Source organism: Pseudorca crassidens, chromosome 9 (assembly GCF_039906515.1).
Source record: "Pseudorca crassidens isolate mPseCra1 chromosome 9, mPseCra1.hap1, whole genome shotgun sequence".
NCBI classification, from domain to species: domain Eukaryota; kingdom Metazoa; phylum Chordata; class Mammalia; order Artiodactyla; family Delphinidae; genus Pseudorca; species Pseudorca crassidens.
In genome coordinates this window covers 59,479,484-59,497,160 of record NC_090304.1, presented here as the reverse complement: position 1 = coordinate 59,497,160, position 17,677 = coordinate 59,479,484, and the positions used below count along the sequence as shown (strand labels likewise).

At 38.1% G+C, this 17,677-nt stretch overlaps 1 long non-coding RNA gene across 1 annotated transcript in view; it reads left to right on the top strand.

The window, feature by feature from the left end:
* Positions 1-17,677, top strand: part of LOC137231336 (uncharacterized) — a 1,125,320-nt gene that overhangs the window by 384,923 nt on the left and 722,720 nt on the right. The window contains exon 2 of the long non-coding RNA XR_010946462.1: positions 9,404-9,447. This is a non-coding gene — a long non-coding RNA (uncharacterized lncRNA). The remainder of the gene's footprint in view (positions 1-9,403; positions 9,448-17,677) is intronic.

Genomic DNA, 17,677 nt, shown 5'->3' with positions numbered 1-17,677 from the left:
TTGTAGTGAGGATTAACTGGGTAATAAATGTAAACCACTCAGAAGAGTAACTGACATGTAGTAAATATTCAGTAAGTGTTGGTTCTTTCATGGTTGGGCACATTAGCAGGGTCTGGCAATCTCTGTTCCATCTGAAAGGGAAAAAAAGAGACCCAGTTAGGTTTCCTACCTTAAAAGTCTCAACTCTAATGCCTTGTTCATGGCAGTTGACTAAAGTCTGGTGAATCATGGTGAATCATGAAGGATGCACAGTAATCTTCAAACTTATGTGCATCAGAATCACCTGGAGGTCTTGCTAAAACACAGGTTGCTGGGCTCCACCCCCAGAATGTCTGATTCTCTAAGTCTGGGTGAGTTGATGTTGCTGTGATGTTCCACACTTTGAAGTGGAATGGACAATCAGATCAGATCATGGAAGGTCTTGAAAAGAAGCTTAAGGAATCTGGGCTTTCTATTGAGAATTTAGGTAATGACAGAAAGTAAAGAAATCAAATGAACACCACCGATATATCAGAATGTTCTTAAATGGTACAGATTTGATTTTGGTGTCCAGATTCTTAATAATATTTTCCAAGCTTCTCTGTTATCTTTTACCTTCTGAGACAACCATTGTCCTAATTTGTCATCTTTCTAGGACCCTGTATCACTATTGTATGATTTGGTATTTCTCTGTCCTTAGGACAATTATCTTAAGTTGTAGTGAGAATAAAAATCAGCTGAGAACGATGAACTTATGGTTATCAGGGGAAGGGTGGGGGGAAGGGATAGTTAGGGAGTTAGGGATTGACATGCACACACTGCTGTATTTAAAATGGAGGGACTTCCCTGGCGGTCCAGTGGTTAGGACTTTGCCTGCCAGTGCAGGGAGTGTGGGTTCCATCCCTGGTCGGGGAGCTAAGATCCCACATGCCTCACGGCCAGAAAGCCAAAACATAAAACAGAAGCAATATTGTAACAAATTCAATAAAGACTTTAAAAATGGTCCACATCAAAAAAAAATTTTTTTAATAAAATAAAATGGATAACAACAAGGACCTACTGCACAGGGAACTCTGCTCAATGTTATGTGGCGGCCTGGATGGGAGGGGAGTTTGGGAGAGAATGGATACATGTATATGTATGGCTGAGTCACTTTGCTGTGCACCTGAAACTGTCACAACATTGTTAATTGGCTATACTCCAATATAAAAAAGAAATTAGCTGAGCAGTTGTTAAATGCAGATCCCTCCTCCTCACAGGCATATCTGATGCACTAAGGTTTGACAGAGAGCCCAGGATTCTGCCTTTTCTCATGCAGTCATTCTGCTTTGATTCAGGTGATTTGTGAATAACATGTGGGAAATGCTTTAGATTTTTGTTCAAGTTCCATCTGCTATTGAAGCAAAACGAACTATTGCATTTTTTTCATTTTTAAAATGTAATTTTTATTTTTAGGTAACCTTTCAGTCTGATTTGTTGCATTTCATTAAAATATGCTTGGTCTACTTCTTTTTCCAATTTCAGCATTTGGTATAAGGAATTTATAGAAAAGTGGCTTGAAAGCAATTGAACCACAAGCTCAGCCAAATTAATTTAGGGAGAGTTTGGTAAACAGTCCTTGCTTTCTGTACTTAAGCCATCAACTTCCACACCTTCTTTTCCTTCCAGATGGAGTTAATTAACATTAAAATTATTGCCTATAGCAATAGGCAATAATTTGAGGCTTTTTAAAAATAATTCACAGCCCTCCAGCTGCAACCATATTCCTACATTTCTGAAAATTAAAACAACGACAAGGATCATCTCTATGAGAAGCAAATTTATCATTAAACTATTTGAAGATATGCATGTAAGATCTTGGAGGAAAGAAAACTAACATGTGTGAATGGACACTCTATACTAGACATGTTCTCCTGTAAGATCTCGCACAATCCTCACAGCTATCCCGTAAGTGGTCTGATGGGTCTGATTCTGCCACCCATTTTACATATAAAGAAGTTGAAGATCAGAAAAGTTGTGTAGCTTTTTGGATGTTCCACAACCATTAAGTGATAGAGCCAGAATGTAAACCCCTTTTTAACCAAATATCAAGTGCTTTCCGCTATACCGGTGTTGGTTTGCAAACTGATCCCTACATACAGAGGGCATCGAGAGGCCAAAGAGGCAGAACATTCCAGATTGTCAGGTGGCGGTTTTAATAAGCAAGGGAACTTACATACAAGGCTTATCCTAGGCAGCCCCAAGAGGACTAGATCTCTGCACCTGCCAGACTCTTACAAGTTTATATGGAGGCCTTAACAGGGTTCACTTATGTATTCAGTCCAGATGGTTTCAACAGCACCTTACTCTCTCAATGCTGTGTCCTTGAAATGCCTCCCTGGCTATGTGAACAATGGGCGGAACACATATTCCAAGAATACAGGAGGGAGTGAGGAGCCTCTGACTGCCTGGGTCCAGCTCATGGGTCAATGTCCTCCCTGTGACCTCCTCCTACAACTAGTCTTGGCTTAGACTGAGGTGATGGTTGGCAATTTTAAAGAAATTCCTAGGGAGTGTGAGGTAAGATATGTGACTTTGGGATCGTTTATGCAGAGGTAAATATTACACTTTAAATATTACAAATTATGCATATACATGCATATAAAAGGTGTAGGAGGCCCCTGTGTAGTGTGATGACAATTGAATATTCCATAATCATAGTTTACTACCTGCATTGAGAACCTGCTGTGTGGCAGACACTGGGCTACAGGCTGAGGAGAGGTCACAGGCAAGAGAAAGGTAGAATGATCACTGCGATGGAGTTTAGGTACAATAATGAGATAGATAGAGGATACTGTAAAAGAAAGGGGGATTCAGTGAGAAATGGTTATTTTGGGGCTAAACAGTTGCCCCTAGTACTTTTCATGAAATCTTCATTTTAATGAGATGTTTTACTGTTAGAAATATTCTTTTCAAAATGCTGCTTTCCGACGAAGTTTGGGGCACTTATTCACGTTTTTCTTCTCCTACTGAATCTCATGGTAACAATCTTACTCATTTAAATGTAATAACCCAAGAAGTATAAAAAGATGAAGATCTGAATGACTAATACAGTTAGGAATATTATTCATCATCATCTTTTCACGAAAGGTCCTTGGCATTCCTTAGAGAAATTCTGTACAGAATTGTTTGGTGACTGGAGCTATTGGGGGATATAGTTAAAATGCTATTCTAAGGGAGACATATCATATATACAGAGAAATATATAGATACGTGTATAGAAGTACAAAATACATGTATACATATAGCCCATTCTCACTATCAGCAGTTTTTATATTCTATAAAGTTACCACAAATATTAAACTAGCAAAAACTAAACTATTACTCCTAGGAGAAACATAGGGTTAGGCTCCTGTGAACCTCTGGTCATATTTTTTTGTTTTTTTGTTTGTTTGTTTTTTGTTTTTTTGCGGTACGCGGGCCTCTCACTGTTGTGGCCTCTCCCGCTGTGGAGCACAGGCTCCGGACACGCAGGCTCAGCGGCCACGGCTCATGGGCCCAGCCGCTCCGCGGCATGTGGGATCCTCCCGGACTGGGGCACAAACCCGTGTCCCCTGCATCGGCAGGCAGACTCTCAACCTCTGCGCCACCAGGGAAGCCCACATTTTTTTTTTTTTTGGATGATCAGTATATAACCTTCTTTGCTGTGTGAAGATATCTTATTGATTATATATCGTTGATTCCTTAACCTTGAACTCACAGTCAACAGCACTATAACTCAGTGCTGAACAAAACTTGTCTAACTCCTGTATTTTCTCCATAAGGCACATCACAGCCTTCTGGAGCTTAGAACGCTTGACAGCACAGTGGCACTGGGGGCCATTTTAAACAGTGACATCACCAATACAAAGCACAAACATGAGAAGAATGTGGCACTAAATAGACCACGGAGAGAACACACTTGTTTTCAGTATGAGCTCAAACAAGAAAGCAGAGCATTGCCTTGTTTGATCTCACCTGGAAATAGGCGCGCCAGGTGACCCCAACTTTCTGCCACTCTGTGCATATCAAATGACTGCAAAAGTGCCATAAGTATAGATTTTTGGGGTTCCTGATATATTTTAGCTAGTACATAAATTTTTAAATACAGAATCCACAAATAATGAAGATAGACACAATCTATTCATATCACTTAAAATTTATTTAAAATATAGTAATATCCTCAGTGACAGCAATATACCCTCCCCAGCATAGAATGTTTTATTTTTAAGGCATATTTTATTTGGAAAGAATTAGCTTAAAGCAGCTCATTTCCCCATTGGATTTACAATGAATAAGAAAGAGTGTTCTGACATAGTCAAGGATATTGCTCAAACTCATTGTCTTTGGCTTCTGATCCCATATAAAGCTTTCTAGCACTTATCAATCTCTCCAAGGTACTCTGTAACTTAAAGAGGGGGAAGTTAAGTGACTCTCCAGAGGCTTAATGTAAAATTTGATATTTTGTGTTGAAGAATTTGACCTGTGTCTTAACTTCCAATCTGCTCTCAGCACTAAATTATTCAAAAACGATAAAGCAAAAAGATGTGATTCAATAGACAGATAGGTTTTTTTTGGGGGGGGGGTGTTGGGAAGTGTTATTTGTTTTAAATTTTGTTCTAACCAAAATCCCAAGGAAATAGGCTGCGATTATTTAATGCCTGCCACATCACTGAGCTATTGCTATGCAAGGGAACATCCTCAAATTCAGTGACTGAAAACATGAACTATTCTCACTTACGTGTCTTTGGGTTGGTTGCGGTTCCTCTGAGCTTGGCTGGGCAATTCTGCTTCCAGCCGCAGGTAAAGGGTCAACGGAAGTGGCTCTGCCCACATAGCTCATCCTCTGGGCAATCCAGGGCTAGGATGGAGACAAGGCAAAAGCAGAAATACGGGGCTTCCCTGGTGGCGCAGTGGTTGAGAGTCTGCCTACCGATGCAGGGGACACGGGTTCGTGCCCCGGTCCAGGAAGATCCCACATGCCGCCGAGCGGCTGGGCCCGTGAACCATGGCCACTGAGCCTGCGCATCCGGAGCCTGTGCTCCGCAACGGGAGAGGCCATAACAGTGAGAAGCCCGCGTACCCCCCTCCAAAAAGATAAATAAAAGCAGAAATACCTGAAGCCTCTTACGGACTAGGCTTGGAATCATCATGCTGTCATCTCTACCTTTTTCTACAGCCAAAGTAAGTTACAGGGTTCAACCTGAACTCAGGAGTGGGAAAGTATAATCTTCCTCTTTAGAAGAAGTAACTGCAAAGTTAACAGAGCAAGGAATGTGGCTATAGGGTTGGGGGAGGAATGGAGTAATTGATTCAATTTACCACACCTGCCGTATGTTTGGCGCTGAGCTGATAACTGCTTCACACGCCTTAGCAGATGTAATACATTCTCTCTTTTCCCTCCTCCGCCTCTTTCTCTGTCCTTCTCTGATAAATATGTTTATTATCCCAATTATACAGTGGGGGTTAGAGGGTCGAAGTCAGTTGCTTAAAGTTAGTAAATGGAAGAGCTAGAATTCACAGGAAAGGTCACAAGACTTCAGACCTGAGCTCTTAACTACAGCACTGTTTTGTGGAAACGGGGGATGCCTAGTATATAATAGAACCAGAAATCATCCCCAGACTTTTCTTCCTTCAGAACTGATGCTCTACCACACCATACAGCATCTTTTATATACAAAAGAAACCTTAACGGAACGAGCTCTTATACTAAAATAACTGATTTCTCTCCCCTCTTTCTCTCAAAACCCATATCTGATGTGTCATTTATTCTCAAATTTATAATATCTTTCAAATTAATAATCATTTCTCACTATTTCCATCACTGTTACCATGGTCCAAGCCAGCACCATCTTTCATCAGGATGACTGCAGTAACTTTACTCATTTCCCTGCTTACACCTTGCCTAAAACCTGGATCTAATATTCAAGAGAGCAGCCAAGGTGAACCTTTTAATAAGGATTAATTTTTAGACAAACCCCTGCTACAGCTCCCCATCATACTTATAGAAAAATTCAGGGCTTCCCTGGTGGCACAGTGGTTGAGAGTCCGCCTGCCGATGCAGGGGACACGGGTTCGTGCCCCAGTCCGGGAAGATCCCACATGCCGCGGAGTTGCTGGGCCCGTGAGCCATGGCCGCTGAGCCTGCGCGTCCGGAGTCTATGCTCCGCAATGGGAGAGGCCACAGCAGTGAGAGGCCCACGTACCGCAAAAAAAAAAAAAAAAAATTCAATCTCTTTCCAATGGACTGCAAGGCTCTCCCTAACAAGATCTCTCCACCCCTTTCCTGATTTGGCTCCATCTCCTACCATTTCCCCTTTCATTGATTCTACTCCAGTCACACTGGTCACTTTGCCATTTCTCAAAAAAGTCAGGTAGGTTCCAGTCCTAAAGCCTAAGGCCTGGCTTTTGTACTGGAATTCTCTCCTGGAGTCAATCTTTATGGAAATAGCCATCTATTTACCTCCCTCATCTCTTTCAGTTGTTTGCTGAAATGTCAATGAGCCTTCCTTGACCCCCAATTTAAGACTGAAAACTCCCTCCTCCCTTACTTCATGTCAATTTCTACCCTACAACCCCCCAATACCTTTATTCTACTATACTTTTTCCTTTCTGCTAACACTTTTAATCTTATAACAAATCATGTAATGTAAAGACATATTATCTACTGCCCATCACCCATTGTTAGAATATAAACTCAAGGAGGTAAGTTCTTAGACTGTGCTGTTTACTATTGTATCCTAAATAGTAAGAAGTGTGTCTGTAACATAACTTGGTAAACGTTTGTTGAACCAATGAATGAACTGCTCACAGAGGCAGGGTTTCCATAGTATATAAAGTTTGGAAAAAGACCAATGTGATTTTTGTAATGAATGTGGGATCTACAAATCACTACCTTTGTGACTTTGAGCAAATTAATTAAGAGCCCCAATTTTCTCTGAAATGATAAGCAGACTGTCAAGGTCTCATGAAACAACTTTCATTTTGACAGTTTCATGGTAATTGGAATTCCAGCATCTGGCCTCTGGAGTTTAGCCAAGAACTGGGAGTTTACCAAAGGAGGGACAGTGTTATTTCTGACCATGTGGATTCCAACTACATATTCAAGATTCATTTATAGCTTCTCTTAAAATGGAGAACTGCCGTTAACAATGAGCCTTCTTCCTTGCCCCTTCCACCAGCAGCCAGTTATTCTTCCTTCAGGCCAAGCGTGTAACACCATCACTTCTCTAATTGCAAGCAGTCACTGTAGCTGCTGGAGGAAGCGGGTGGGGTAAGTTGGCTTTTAGCTAGGTTTAAGGCAGCAGGGAAAGTCTGTTTTGCTGCTGCCATTGCTTGATTGGCATTACAGTTGGGCATGGGAGAGAGGAAGTGTATTAGTTTAGCTTAGCTACGGCTGCCATAACAAAGTACCACAGACCTGTTGTCTTAAACAACAGACATTTATTTTCTCTGTCCTGGGGTGAGCAGTCTGAGATCGAGGTGTTGACAGAGTTGATCTCTTCTGAGGCCTTGCACCTTGGCTTGTAGGTAGCTGTCTTTTCCCTGTGTCTTCACATAGTCTTTCTTCTGTGTGTGCTCATGTCTGTCTCTGAGTTCCTTTTTCTTATAAGGACACATGTGCTCATGTCTGTCTCTGAGTTCCTTTTTCTTATAAGGACACCAGTCGTAATGGATGAGGGGCAACTCTAATGGCTTCATTTAAACTTAATTACTTCTGTAAAGTCCCTATCTCCAAACATAGTCACATGCTGGGGAACTAGGTTAGGACTCCAATATAAGAATCTTGAGGGGACACATTTAGCCCATACCTGGGAGCCATATGAATGAAGACAACAAGAAATCCATTATTTATGTTTGTTCAAGATGCCGTCTCAATACTTCTCTGCTCTCATAAGTAGAGCCATTCTTTGAGTATAGAGGTAAAGTTACTAGGACAAGCGAGCCATGCAGAATGGAAAATACTCATTTGGAGTGTAAGTGGGTGGGTGGGTGTTCACTAAATATTGAAATATACTTTGAGGTATACAGAACCACTTTCAAAAATTCAAAAATGAATAAAGAATAGTTGTAACTGTGAAATAATGGCAAGATTTCTTTTTACTAACCCCTTTTCTGTCACAAATAGAATTGTTTCTCTCATATAATCTGTTTGCCAGTTTTGAGTTCATCCCATGTTGCCAAAAAGAGTAAAATTAATATTTCACTGAATAGCTGAGTGTGTTGACAATTCAGTCTGTCCTCTTGCTTTTAACAGTATCACATACTGGATAACTAAGGATCAAGTAATTATACTGTCACAGGGAGCCTATCACTGCAGCCTTCCAGACTGACATCAGACCCTTCTCTAGAACACTTTCCAGACTCATCTTTTCAGTGCATCTCCCAAGGATTGTAAAGCCAGCCTGATGAATCTCTCTGGCTGATTTCAATCTGTTATTCCTTCTCATTTAGTATTTGACCTCCTTGATCTCTAGGTCCCAGGAATCTTGTTATTACTTAGCATAATTTTTAAAGCATAAATAAAAATCAATTGTCTTCCTTCTTTTAAAAATATAATATTTTCTATTTACTATCACATTCTTAGATATCTACCTTGTATGAACAATATGTTTTTGATATTTACTGTAAACATTCAAAACAATTACTCTGAGTCTCATATATCATCATTCTGGGGCTGAGAACTCCACAGGTTTTTATAGGGTCATTTTACATCACATAGTTTACTCTGAAGCTAAGGGCTCTAATTATTCAGTCCCCATGATTCTCCATATTTCATTGTCTGCCACATGTGAGTATTGATATTTCTGAGTGGGAACTCTCAGTGGGTTGTTTTTCTTTTTTTTTTTTGCCAGGAGTTAGTAAACCATGTCCTGGAACCAAATTTTTGTCAGCTGCGTGATTTTGTCAATAAAGTTTAATTGGAACACAGCCATACCTATTCATTTACATACATAGAGTTGAGTAGTTGAAGAAGAGACTGCAGGCTTATAAAGCCTAAAATATTTATTGTCTCTTTACAGAAGAAGTCTGTCAATCCCCATGTTATGAAAAAGGCTACAATAAATATGACAATCTCTATTTTTATTATACGTGGTTAGACAACATCTAAGTGGGCATAGACTCTCACTGGAACTATTTGTATCCTTAATGCATTGTAATCCTAGTTGATGCCTTTAAAAAATTTCCTGAATTTACTTCTTTGCCGTAAACTTTTGAGATCAGTTTGTACAGATTTGTCTATCAATGGTCATTATTGTCATTGAAATGTATTTTGTCTAAAAAAATGCGTTTAACATGTAGTTGTGTTAATGTAGCTCTAACAATATGACTTCTAAGTTTACTATGGAATACTCAGTTTTTATATGTTTACTTTCATATTTTAATTATGTTTTTATTCTTTCAGTGTCGATTTTGTTTGGAGTTGGGTGCTAAGATGTAAACTGACTGGTAAGTGACATCACGTTTCTTAATATGATGCATTTTTTTTAAATAGAAATAGATATTCTGGTACCCTGACCCTCAAAGCTTTAAACCAAGAGCCATGATTTATGGGGATTGGAATATTCTGTTCTCTTCCTGTAGATGTGCAGATAAGGTATCTACAGAAATACTTTTTTTATTGTTTGTTTTTTCATCCCTCACTGAATAATATGAAATGTAAAAGAGTTCAGTCTGAAAAGTGGCAAAAATAATTGAATTAATGATTTATAGAACATTTAATGTTTGTGTCATCATGACACAAATTATATTTTAAAGGAAAATAAGGGTTCATATGAATAACGGGAAAGAAGAAAAATAGGGAAACTAACTTGAGAGGAACTGTGGATTGTTAATTTCTATAAACAATGTAATTTGCATGGATTTTATATTTTTTAAACTTTTTAGCACTGAGTGAAAAATATGGAATGTCTCTGAAATTCTTCTCATATATGGCTTAGAAATATGGAAATGAATGATCCATTTTTGCTCTAGAATATGAATGGGATGAAGTATTGTTTCTTTTATGCATCAAAGTAATAAACTCTTGTCAGAAAATGTTAGGTTTTCAGATATTGTAGCGTGCACATTTAATAATCAAGTTTACAAGAACTTGCTAATTTTATCTGGGGTTCAATTTCAAACTGAGTATTTTTTGAGAGTTAATTTAATAATTTTAATGACAGATGGTATTTTCTGTTGTTACTCATATAGCGTTCAAGTTGAAATAACAATAATTGTGAAGCCACAGGTTTTATGATGAACCGGGGTAAATCTAGTTTCTTTCTTGGTAAATAATTCAGATGGTCTGTGGATCTACACTCCTTATGTATCTAAGTAACTTAGCTGAGAAGCAGTACAACAGGAAGAATTTTATTCTTGACTTAAGTGTATAATAAATCAGGTGGGTTTTTCAACTGGGAATTGTTGGTGTTTGCATCTCTCTATTACTTCATTGAATAATGTAAGATATCTTGTGAGAGTCATTGGAAATACAATTACATATAATTTTATTTATGATTTAGAAATTGGAATTTATATAACATCTATATATGGTATTTTTCTTTTGGACAGACAGCTTAACAATACATTTTTAATCATCTCTTTTGAGGATATAAGAGGAAATATTATTATAGGAGTCAAAATATAATACTGCTTATTCTATACCACCTAACCTGCTCGTTATCATTTTATAATAGTTGATTTGCTCCCATAACATTTCTCTTTTACATATTTATTTTGTAAGTGAGACAGTGCTGTCTGATATGACCACAGGCAAATATGAAAATGTGGAATTACAACCCACATTATATGTATCAGTTGAGAACATGCTGAAATAAAAGCATTATGAATTTTTAAAAGTGGCCCATGAAAACCTAGAAAAATTAGAATGAATAAAAGGAGAATGCAAATAAATTAAATCAATAAATATAAAATATAGGAGTTGCAAAGTGAGAGACCACATTATTATTTACAGAGTAGAGTATTTTGATGTGAAAATGCTATCCATAAAGTAGAAGTTTAGGGTATCTGGTGATATGTTTGGTTGTTTAGTATATTTTAATATTAATGTATTTAAATAAAATATATGATATGTGTTGATGCATCTTTCTTGAAAATGTGCCACATGAATTCGTCATCTTAACTAGGAACTATCTAATTGGCAGTTATATTAGAGGGAATCATAGTATAGGAGACTGCAGAAAAATGCTATAAAGGGTCTCTTGAAATTTAGTCTGGGAAGAACTAGTCATTAACTAGCCGTGTTGGTGAAGTTGAACAGCCATTTAATGGGTCCAAAGAAGCAGCCTTGGGTTTTGATTCCTTCACTTCTCACCTCTCAAAAGGACAACCATATTTAGTACTGGTATTTTCATATTTTATTTAACACCACAATAAAGCATTCATAAGGAATATATAAATCTATGTGTTAAATCAGGACAAAAATAATGGTTTATTTGTGGTACTGAACTCGAAACATGAGAAACTGACACATATGATTCAAATACTTCATATGGATGAAAGAGTATGTCTAACTTTTATAAGTAAGCATCTATTTCCCAAACAATTATAACATGATGAATTCAGATGTGAAGAATGGTTGTATCAAAGTCTTACTCTCAAGTCTGAAATGACTCCCTCTTGCAATGTAAGAATTTCTAACTGGCTTGGATATTCTTTCTGATATATAAACCCTGATGAACAAGAAAATCATTTGTCTAAAGTAGTTTGTTAGCATTTCCCAAGCACACAACTCTTACTAAAATTTGTTTTCTTGATAATGTCACATATCAATTAAAAGTCCAAAAATATATATGGATTCACTAAAATAATCAGCACTGTTTCAGGTTGACATTTGTCATTAAAAATTATGACTGAAAGCATAATTTAGATGTTGATACCTACTGTAAATGAGTAAAAGTTTACTTGTAAGTGAAATGTTGTAGCTATATAATGTCTCATGGCTGTAAGGTCTATGAGGGTAGAGACTCTGGTTTACTATTGAACAGAAAGTACTTGAACAGAAAGTACTTGGAATATAATGGACCTTAATAAGTATCTGTTGATTTAATAAATTAATCAGTAATATTTTTGAGGGTAAGACTCTGGGTAAATAGAGAATTTTATTATTATTATTGTTTTAGTTATAGTATGTGCAAAACAGCATCCTTGGATTTGGTAAAGGAACAGTATTGCCTATGATTAAAAGCAAGGACCCTGGATCTAGAATTTCCGGTTGATAATTCTGGCTTATACAAAGTATATAACCTGTGCATCTCTATGTTACATTTTCGTCATCTCCAAGTACTGAATGAATGAATCCTTGTACTGTGCTTAAAGATGTTCCTATCACACAGTAAGCATTGTGTACTTATTAGTGATTATTATTACTGTTTTTATTGTGGCTATTGTTAGAAGTCAGACGTCTTCTAGGCTTCATGGGTTCATATTGTAGTAGGAAAAATACATAAACAAAACTAACTCTAATGCTATAAAGTATGATACATTTCAGAAACTTGAAATGGAAAGAATACGTAATGAGTGAGAATTTGGAATTGTTTCATGCCTGGCCCTGAATGATGTCACATTATTGTGAAATTTCTTATGCATAGGTCAGCATCAGAAAATAGCAAGGGCGGCATTCTGGGGAAGATGAACAGTGGAGAGTAGTTAAACTAAAGAGGCTTGAACAATCAGCAAAACGGCCTTAACCCTAAATGGCTTTTAAATATTAATTAATTTACTAACTAAATATCCTGTTGTCAAAAAATAATCATTTTATGTCATTTCTTACTATCATTTACTCTTTAACTTGGCTTTCAAGGGCATTCAATGTCAAGGCCCAATACACCTCTCCAACCTTATCTTCCAGCATTCTTTACCTACCAGTCCAGTTTTATGTCCCAGCCATCCTTTTTTCTCTTTTTTCCTGAACACCACTGTATTTTTGTACATTTTACCTCTACCTCAAAGGCTCTTATAACTACTCCTGCACAGGACAAAATTCTAGCCTTCTATAAAGTTCCTTTTTCCAAATGTTGTTTCCTTTATAAAGCTTTTCCTGACTTCCTGTGTAATTTCAAGTTTAGCAGGCAGACCAAATACACACACATACACACCCCACAATGCAGAGTGGTAGATTAAATTCTCAATTTATTTAATCAAGGATAGAGAATCTTATGAGAAATGAGTTTGGCCACCCAGAACTGGAACAGATGCAGTCTATTTCAGTAGTATTCCCTTGGCTCCCAAATCCCTAAGGAGTGGGGGCTGGCATGCCTCTGCCAGTGATACTGTCCACGTACAGTAGAGTCTTGTCTTGCTGATTGGAGAAGCTTAATTTCTTACTGGGCTATGGTCCTTACTTAATCGATGTTTTCATTACAATCCATGAAGAATTATACATACAATCTATATGCTTCCATTTAAGGGAAAAATTGATTCCTGCCTTTTGAACTAATCTCAGTGACAGTGAAGGGGTTTCATCAACTAGGGAAAGTGGGAATATGGTTCTGAGTAGCTGCATTGAGGGTGCCAACACTGCAGAAAACTTTTAAAAAATGTCTCTACACAATATTAGATTTTTCATCTTCTAGCTCCCATAACATTTTCTTTCTACTATGAGCCAGGCTGTAGGCTGGGGACTGCAAACCAGTAGATGAGATACAGTCTGGTCTTCATGGAGTCATGGTACAGTAGACAACACAGAGCAATAGCCAGCTAATTTGATAAACTTGGCAGTAACCTAGGTGTCCTTTGTTAGGTGAAAGAATAACAAAACTGTGGTATACCTGGGCAATGGAATATTATTTACTGCTAAGATAAAATGAGCTATCAAGCCATGAAAAGACATGGAGAAACCTTAAATGCACATTACTAAGTGAAAAAAGTCAATGTTGAAAGAATACATACTATATGATTTCAATATATAACATTGTGGAAAAGGCAAAACTATGGAGACAGTAAAAAGATCAGTGGTTGCCAGGGATGGGGCAGGGGCAGGGTGCATAGGAAGAGCACAGAGGATTTTTAGCGGAATGAAAATACTCTGTCTGATACCATATGATGAATACATTTTTCCAAACCATAGAATGTTCAAGCAAGAGTGAACCCTAATGTAAACTGTGGACTTTGAGTGATTATGATGTGTCAGTGTAGGTTCATCAGTGGTAAAGTAAATATTCCACTCTGGTGGGGGATGTAGATAATGTGAGAGTCTGTGCAGTGTGTGGGTAGAGGGTATAACGGCTATCTTTGCTTTTTCTCAATTTTGCTGTGAAACTAAAACCGCTCTAAAAAAAACCTGTCTTAAATAAAATAAAAAATAAAGAAAAGTATTTTTAAAAACAAAAACAAAGAAACCAGCTAATTTGAATGATAATCTGTGTCACCACAGGGGCAAGTACTGAGTACTATGAGAGTATGTAAATAGGACATCTAATTCATTGTAGAGAAATGAGAGGTACCTTGGAGAAGGTGACACTTGAGATGTTGATATGAGTTAACTAGGTAAAGAGGTTGGAAAGAACATTCCAATCAGATAGAATACCATTTTAAAGAGCCCTTAAATATGAGTACTATATATCCAGGGAACGGCATATAATTCAGCATTCTGGTCTCTGTCTGACTAAGAGGACGTCAATGGTACAGTGCATTTTTGCGCTTTAGGGTCCAACTTATAGTATCCCCTAGTTCTGCAATTTTTTTTTTTTTTTTTTTTTTTTTTTTTTGCGGTATGCGGGCCTCTCACTGTTGTGGCCTCTCCCGTTGCGGAGCAACAGGCTCCGGACGCGCAGGCTCAGCGACCATGGCTCACGGGCCCAGCCGCTCCGCGGCATGTGGGATCTTCCCGGACCGGGGCACGAACCCGCGTCCCCTCCATCGGCAGGCGGACTCTCAACCACTGCGCCACCAGGGAAGCCCTGCAATTTTTTTTTTTTTGATGAATTACTTATTGTGGTCATATCACTGCATTGGGTGTTACATCTAAAAAATGAACGTCTTGATTCACTTACAATATTTTACTTAGACGCATATGTGCCCTGAGTGTGTGTGTATGTGTGTATTAGAGGGATAGGTAGGTAGCTAAGGGGCGAGAGAGAGAAAGAGAGAAAGAGAGACAGAGACAAAGATGTAGAGGCATTTAGGCATCTTCTAAGGCTTCAGATCACTAAAAATAATTTGGCCATGTGGTCATGTTTTTTTGTGTGTGTTTTCACAATCTGCACATGTTTCTGGAAAACTTTCCTTTGAGGAATGCCACTTTTATTAGTGACGTTTGAGTGATTATCTTAATTGACTTATAGCACATTGATTTATGTGAAATGCTTTTTTAGGCACTTGATAAATGCTTGTTGACTGACTGAATTTCACAAACATTTAAGATAAGAATGATGTATGTAGTGAAGTCATTTTGCCAACAGAAAACTAACTGGGTGCCAGGATTTGTATGCATTGTAAATCATAAGGACATGAAGGTCTAGCAACTGACCAGAAGAAGCACACAGATGCACTTTTCCAAGCAACAGATCCACTTTTCTACAGCTTATGGCTGAGAAAAAGGCTTCAGGCAGGACCAAACAGTTCTTGAGACTGACAATAGTGCAAATCCACACTATTTGATACATTTTTGTAGATCATAAAGGGTGCCATGAAATGGTATCTCCGTATCATAGACATAATAGATGAGAGCACACACTTTGGAATTAGACAGTCCTGGCTGGAGTTGACATTCACCTTCATAGTAACCATCTGTGTAACTTTTCAGCGTGTCTTTTAATTTTTATAAGAATTGGTTTGTATAGTAGGTTGAATAATGCCCAACCCTCCCTGACAAGATGTCCATATACTAATCCCTGAAAGCTGTAAATACATTGCCTGAGATGCTAAAATGGACTTTGCAGTTGTGATTATGTTAAGGGTCTTCGGGAGGTTATTCTGCATTATCTGGATGGGCCCAATGTAATTACAAGAGTCCTTATAAGAGGTCCAAGTCAGATATGGAGATGACATTACAGAAGCAGGGGTAGGAGTGATGCAGGACTGGGAGCCCAAGGGATGCAGGCAACCTCTAGAAGATGGAAAATGCAAGGAAACTCCTGTAGTTTAGTCATCTAAAAATAGGCATAATAGAGACCTCCCTAATAGGGTTATACTGTGATAGTTAACATAAAAGAGCATTAAGCAATATAGACTATAGGATTCAAAGAATGTAGAGACCAAGCATGCCTCCAGTGCTTGAGACTTTTCCTTGTTCACATAATTTAGCTTTTCAGTCTACACTTTAACTAAGCATTTTGCCTTGTAAATTGAACTTACTTATTTCATAATGTAAAGAGTAATTTTACTTACCATGGGAAGAATAGTAGAACAACCAGGAATGGGGGGGGAGAGAGAGAGAGAGAGAGAGAGAGAGAGAGAGAGAGAGAGAGAGAGAGAAGGTAGAAGGGAAGAGAGGAAAGAAGGTGGCATTTATCTGTCTCCCATCATACCCTGCTCTTGCCCCTATCATAGCATTTACCAGGGTTTAATTTTACTTCCTGTTTACTTGTCTGTATACCTCTTTAACTAGACTTTCAAGGGCCTTTAACGTCAAGGTCCAACCCACCTCTCCAATTTTATTTTCCAACATTCTCCATCTACCAGTACAATTTTATTTTATGTTCTAGCAAGTCAACATATTATGCTATTAAATTTCTCATACATTATTTTAAAAACAACCTTAAAAGAGGTGACATTTTCCCCATTGTTAAACACAGATGTTGTGATTTACCTGAAAACCTAAATTTAATATGACTGTTGAAATGATAGTAAACCGACTCACAGCAATCGAAAACCACAAGGCAGCACTAGCACTTGGCTGGACTCTAGGACTCAAACTGGGCATCAGGAACAGGTCTTACCCTCATCCCACCTCTGCCTTGCTCTCCTTTATATAACCTGTCTTTACAGGTTGGCTCTAACCACATGTTCACAGCTGCACTTTGAGGCTGATATCCTACCAGCCTGGCAACACCCATGGCAAGAAGACCACTCTTTTTTAATTGTTCTGGCCCAAGCCTTAAGCTGATGGGTCCGTCATGCACAAATCTGAGGAGGAGGTGAATTACTTGATTGATTTAGACATGGGTCCATGCTCGAGCTGGAACATCAAGGAATGGTTGAAATGTATAAACCATTGATGATATGATTTTTCTTCGTTTCAGAAATAAAATTTTTTGGTTGTGTAGAGGATGTATCAAGAGAGAATATGGCACACCAATAAGGAGGTTTTGCAATAGTAGGTAACAGAGGACAAGGGCTGTCTTCTAGACTCATTAAACAGAAATCAGTCATCAGGGATCCTGGAGAAAAATCCAGAATTTATTTCCTTACTTTATGGTTGAAACAGGACAGAAGAGGAGAAATGAATTGTTCAAGGTCACATATCCAATTCAGACATACAATCTTTGTTTCCTGCCTTGCAAATATGTCTTCTCTCCTTTATATATTATTAAGGAAACCAACACGTACCTGCTCAGTTTTTCTGGGGGGAAGCAGGTTTTCAGTTTTAAATGATTAGGACTTATCAAACCAGATTTGTTCCTTAAGGTCTAATTCACCATGGGTATCCATTTTTCTATGGGTAAAACCCCTTTGTCCCAGCCAAAGGCTCAGAATCACCTTTGGCTTGAGAGTGTTACTCACTTAGAAACTTTGA